The sequence below is a fragment of the Austrofundulus limnaeus genome, unplaced genomic scaffold (assembly GCF_001266775.1).
Source record: "Austrofundulus limnaeus strain Quisiro unplaced genomic scaffold, Austrofundulus_limnaeus-1.0 Scaffold174, whole genome shotgun sequence".
Lineage (NCBI taxonomy): Eukaryota > Metazoa > Chordata > Actinopteri > Cyprinodontiformes > Rivulidae > Austrofundulus > Austrofundulus limnaeus.
In genome coordinates this window covers 871,198-877,922 of record NW_013952576.1, presented here as the reverse complement: position 1 = coordinate 877,922, position 6,725 = coordinate 871,198, and positions in this window count along the sequence as shown.

Below are 6,725 nucleotides of genomic sequence, written 5' to 3'. Positions count from 1 at the left end.
TCTGACGTAATCACACGTTGCGTAGCCTCGTCTGACGTAGTCACACGTTGCATAGCCTCGTCTGACATAATCACACGTTGCGTAGCCTTGTCTGATGTAATCACATGTTGCGTAGCTTTGTCTGACGTAATCACATGTTGCGTACCCTCGTCTGACGTAATCACACATTGCGTAGCCTCGTCTGACGTAATCACACGTTGCGTAGCCTCGTCTGACGTAATCACACGTTGCGTAGCCTCGTCTGACGTAATCACACGTTGCGTAGCCTCGTCTGACGTAATCACACGTTGCGTAGCCTCGTCTGACGTAATCACACGTTGCGTAGCCTCGTCTGACGTAATCACACATTGCGTAGCCTCGTCTGAAGTAATCACGCGTTGCGTAGCCTTGTCTGACATAATCATGCGTTGCGTAGCCTCGTTTATTTGCATCAAACAGTCGAGAGGAAAACTAGATGGAAACAGTCTAGATTCGAATTTTTTTTTGCGAATTTTGAAAAGTTAGATAAAAATTCACTCTACAACTGGATGGAAACACGATTACTGTGACGTACGACACCTCCTCAGGATGACACTCATTTATGGTGACTGCTTATGAAACAGATTATTTTCTAATTGTTTTAATCTAAAACAAAATTTATTCTGTATGCAAGAAACAAAAACTAAATCGCTGTGAAAGAAAACAAAACAAAAGGAAGATTTCTGCTTCTTTGAAATGAATTTATCAAACCTACCTTTTCCCATTTKCACCGCGCCCGTGTGTAGCGCCACTTATACCACGACAAAAACAAAGAGCAATTTGTAAAACGACAACTTCACGTCGAGAGAAGTTTCTTTTTAAATGACAAGTTCATTTGAAAACAATTTGAGAACAAGGTGAATAAATGATTTTCCATCAGGACACATGCCGCCACTGAAAATCTGCAAATTGCCTGCCCATGTATGACTCGCCTGCGTGTGAAATCGAAAAGAGTTATTAAGGATCAAAATGTAACAAGTCGGCCAAATGTTCCCTTTGTTCACCTGTCACTGCAGCCCTTTCTTTCAAACAGCTTGCAATTAATTGAAACGTCAATCCCGAGGAACAATGATCCATCAAACATTCATAAAGTGAGGCTGAGAAGACAATGATGCATATCAATCTCATCTCCTTGTTCAGTCGCTACCTGGACTGGCTCGTGTTCCACGCTTCACACGCTGGAGCTACAAGGATGTGCAGCAGCTGTAGGTTCAGCTTTAAACTGATCCTGTTTCCACTGATCGTCCTTCACGTGTTTCTGATCTGTTTAGAGTTCAAACAGGCCCGTTTGATGGAGTTCTGCAAACATCTCCACAGACCAGTGTTGGATCTCTGTTAGGAGGACCATCAGGGTCTTGATCCCCTCCATGACTGAAGCTCCTCTACCCTGATTGGCCAGCTCTAAGGAGAGGAAAGGGAATTTCCTTTTAAAGGGGAAATATCATGTAAAATCAACTTTTTTGAGTTTTATATCATTTTATAATGTTATACTCTCATAAAAAAACATGCCCAAAGCCTTGCTCTGACTCATTCATGCATGTTTGAGAAATCCTGCATTTTTATGAAGCCATGCTGAGGAGCAAAACGACAGGTGGGGACCAGAAACGCCTTTGGTACCAGAAACACCTCTGGGACGTGTCTTTAAGCTTAACATCCTCATGGCAGAGCGCACCCKCCTCCCCACACACCTCGCCCATAACTCCTGCAGGCTCTCGGGTRAAAGTGYAAGTGAAACCTAACTGTCTGCTGAGCTCTCAACATTAGTTCTCACTCATTGAAGCTCTTTTCAGATTAAAAATACCTTTTGAGGAAATTTATTTTCAGATGCCAAGTAAACTGCCCCGCACTGAAATGGGCGAGACAGAAGCGGAAGGTGGTTCTTAAAGAGACAGAGGCCAATTTCAAGGCGTTTAAAAGAGGAAGTGATGAGAAGATAAGTTTATTTTCTATTTAAACATAAAAACAGCATTTTAATAACAGCTAAAGGTGACATAGATACTTTATTATTGTATTGTATTTAAATATAGGCCTGGGAAACACATAATATTGGCCCTTTAAGTCGATGTTAAAGTATCAGATCAAAAACGGACTGGGCAGTCACTACATGTTTTTCTGGCCAAAATGTGAGGTTATGACCGAGGTTCAAACTCATGACCGCTGGGTCCAAAAGTTATGGATCTGAATGTTGCTGGTTGATTTGTAACCCTGTCAGGATTAATTGCAAAAAGCCCTTTATACCAAGCTGAATGCTACAGCAAAACATGTCAAATCTACAGCAGACTTTCCACGAAACAGCACGATAAAAAAGGTACGCCACAATGGGAATAATGTAAAATGCATGATCCTGTGAATATCCACTCATAAAAATTATATGAATTTAACTGCGACGTTAATAGTAAACATCGACATCACAAAATAACATATAACACAAGAAAACCACAAAGATGTCAGATGTGCATGTAATATATTAACCTTTTAATGTTTGAACAATGGTTTAATTCAGGGCTATTCAACTGGCAGCCTGTGGGCCAAATCCGGCCTGCGAGTGACCAAAATGAAGCCCGCCAATTGGTTTATTCTTCTCTTAAGTCCAAACCCCCAGTTTTCTACTTTAATTACTTTTGTTTTAGTTAAACGTAAACATAGATGTTTGGTGTGTACAGAAATGTCCAAATCTTGGCTAAAAGCTGGTAAAAACCATTTCTATGAACATCCATTTTTAGATTAGTGCTMTATTTATACACAACCATCTTACCTGAGGGACTTCCTGCAGCTGACAGCAGGGAGGGGGCGGGGTCAAGCTGGCTGTGGAGCTGGTCCATACGATGGATTTGGGATTGATTACTTAGTTGCCTCAGACTCTAATATAATAACCACATACATGTACACAGAGAAATCATTATCTGGGAGGAGAGAAAGAGGCCGAGCAGACACAAACATGTACACCGATAGATAAATCAATATACACTCACACAAAAGTCATTCAATCTTTTTTTTTTTCCTGCCTGGACTCAAATTGCTTTGAAATCTCCACTTGGTGTGAAAGAAACTACGAACTGAGAGACAGAGAGCGTCAAAAAAATCGGACAAAACTGCATTTCAGACACGGTGAGTTGGGTTAAAAACAAAAGGAAAAGCAGCAAACTGCTGGTAAACAAAAAGCCAGACAGACGAGGAGCGGAGCTGCACGTGGTCAGTGGATGTGCAGCGACGGGGATGACGATGATGAATGTGGCGTTCCCCGGTGTTCATCAACAGGCCTTCATCTGTCTCCTCGGCGGGATGCCTCTCAGTCCTCTCAGCCATGTAAATACAACAAGTCAGTTCAGGACGGGTCCTTTCTGCAAGATCGATAACGACTAAACAAAAACTACACCTCTGACAGATTAGATAGATGTGTTTACTTGGGACAAGCATGTTTTATTTATTTATTTATTTATTTACAAAAGAAGGCCTTTGGTATTGATTGCAACATATATTTTTACTTGGTATGAGGGTTGAGAACCTAAAATCTCATGTTAAAATCTGTCACAAAGATTAATAAAAATTCACGATCAAGTACTGTTTTGCTTTCAAAGTTTCTAAAAAATAATCGATAATAATTCTCCATGCACAATAAAAATACATCATACCTTTTCAAAAATGTCACAGAGAGCTGCAGTCAGGACACGGTGAGCACCGGTTTTTAGTCTTAACGGTTCACCCASCAGCATGAAGCCATGTCTAACTCTCATTATCTCAAAGATTTGCACCACCTGAGAACAGGAGAGATATCAAACACAGAAAACATTTTGTTTAAGGGGAGGAAAGACAAATAACAGGTAAAAAAGTGGAAAACTTGAGTATTCATGAGAGTTTTAAATAAAATGAGTGGAAATCACATGAACTGACATCAGTGAAAGTGAATCACTCAATTAATTAATCAGAATCAGCTTTATTGTCATTCACACACAACATCAGAGATGCAATGCAGAACGAAACTGCAGTTAAGAACACCCGTTCAAGAGAAAGACACACGTAACAAACACGGGGGAACGGATGAACAGGTATTGCGCAACACGGTTGCGCTACCTTTTGCAGCTTGGAAAAACACAACAGGATATGCGAGTTAAAAAAGTTGCACTGATCCTATATTTACTCATAAACAGAATCATATGCACAAAAAACGAGTCGCTGGAGCATGACAGCTAGGATGGGGGTGGGGGGTGGCTTGGGGTCAAACACATGAGACTGGGGCGGGGTTCAGTTGAGCCCTTGTTGACGTATCCTCCTGGGAAATTTTAAATAAACGTGCCAACCAAAGGCCAGCAGCTGGGATCCGAAACAATAAACACAATTGTTTTGGGACAGGCAGCCTTGAATTTCCTTGCTGCTTTCAGTCTCACTGCTTCTCTGAAAATGGCGAAAAAAATACCAATGTTCCAAATTCCGTGACTTCTCGCCTCACTCCGTCTGCAGCTTCACCCAGGTGTAATCCTTACATCCCAGAGGCACGCTCCTGGGCAGCGATTCTCATCAGAATCACATCCAGTTTGCGACTTCTCTCCCCCTGCATCTGAGTCTGTACACTTCCAGAGCGGCAGATTCCATCCATTTTCCCTGACAGCTTTTCACAGGCCCAGACTACTGTCAGGATCGATTTCTTATTAATGATAAGCTGGCACTGCACTGAGCAGCTGAAACCGGGAACTGAGAGGCTGGCACTGGCAAATGAGAATGAAGCTATTCTTTTGTGTAAGCATTAGAGAGGCTAGCTACTAGCATAGTTAAACTGTTGTTATCGTCAAAGAGGCTATCAACTAGCATGGATAAGCTGGTGTTAGTGACTATTATATCCATGCTAGTAGCTAGCCTTTCTGATGTTAACACTAGTTTATCCATACTAGATGGCTTAGGAATAGATTTAGCCTCCTGCTACAGGAATGTAGCAACCACTAGTTGCGCAATAGTCTCCATTTTGGCCCTCATACCGTGCCATACTCAGTTAGCTCCAAATCGTGAAGCAGAAGCTTCAGCAGATGCACATCAATAATGGGTCCCAACAACAGGGCATCTTTGTTGTCATTTGTAAAAGACAGATGAAAATAAAGAAAATAACACTGCAAGGAGAAGGGGCAGGGGAAGGAGGGAATAAATTCACCCGTTTTGAATGTTATCATCCATGAAATGGACGTTATTAGGCGTTATCAGTCCCCTAGAATGGCTTCAGAATGTCCCGCCTGTGCCGGTTAGCAGGTTCCCCGTCCCATAGAATGGCTTCCGATTGCCAGCTGGTTAATATCAGGCATAAAACCACTATCTGGTTAATATGAGGCATAAAAAAACTGGTTAATATGAGGCATAAAAAAACTGGTTAATATGAGGCTTAAAGCCACTAAGGTTAACTTTAGAGCAAATGACATGGTTAGCGCTAAAGACACTGCCCTCCAACGGTTGTATATTGTGGCCTTCCAATAGAGCATTGAGGTAGAGTGTCAAACCAAAGAGCGGGAGACCAAGGCTCGAGACCGACACGGACACAAAAAAATTTTTTTTACAATATCTTTTGGTTATTTACACATTCATTGTCATTGATATATTAACCCACTAGGGGGCACTGTCGGGACAGTCTGAAGTTTAGAAGGCACAGTAGGGACCCTCTGAAGCCATTGTATGGGACTGATAACGCCTAATAACGTCCATTTCATGGACTGATAACATCAGAATCCCCTGATAAATTGCTGTGACAAGCCCAAAATAAAAGACGGAGGAATAAAAGAAACATGGGACAAATGTTAGACAAAGCACATAGGGAAAAATATCCTTGTGTCAAAAGTGACCAGCAAAAACTGACGTTAAACTAAAAAGGAGGCATCGACAATTCTTTCTAAGAAACTAAACTTATCTTTCCTAATAAAAAGTGGATTTTATTAGCTAGATTTAAGACACATATAAAGGAAAATGTAGCTTTAAAAAAAACAGAAGCTAAGGTTGTAGACCTGCTTGTTGGCTGTGTGGTGTTCCTTTTGTGATTTAATTAAACAATTAACACCCACACATGCACGGGGAGAACATAACTAACTGCACTGCCTTTCCACTGAGAAAACTCTCCAAACTGAATGTTTCTAAAAAGTTTCATGAAAGCATACGACATGAGTCATAGACCAGCACTGTTATAAAACCTCACGTGCGTTATAGAATCTATAACATATAGCTGTGCAAAAAAAGGCTCACACGGCACCTCATACAGGGAGCCAGCCACGCCATTTTCAAGTTGAAGAAGCCATTTCTCCACCTGGCTCCTGGTTCTGGAGGTGGAAATGACATCCAGGAGCTTCACCGGGTCACCTACACGTGGGTGAGCGAACACTCCTCCAGCACTTTTTAGATGTGGCTGCACCCTTAGATGTGGCTGCACACTTTATGGAGAAGGATGCAAGACAATTAAATGCTTATTTTAAAAATGTGACATTAAACCAAAGTTAGACTTTTTTTTTACTTTTCCAGCATCTTGTTGATTGTTATCAAAATTTAAAAAGACATGAAGACGTTTTCTGGAAAAATAAACTGCTATCAGCTGGTATTTGGAATAAAATCCAACACTATACAGGTGCTGGTCATAAAATTAGAATATCATGAAAAAGTAGATTTATTTCAGTAATTCCATTTAAAAAGTGAAACTTGTATTTTATATTCATACATTACATACAAACTCATGTATTTCAAAT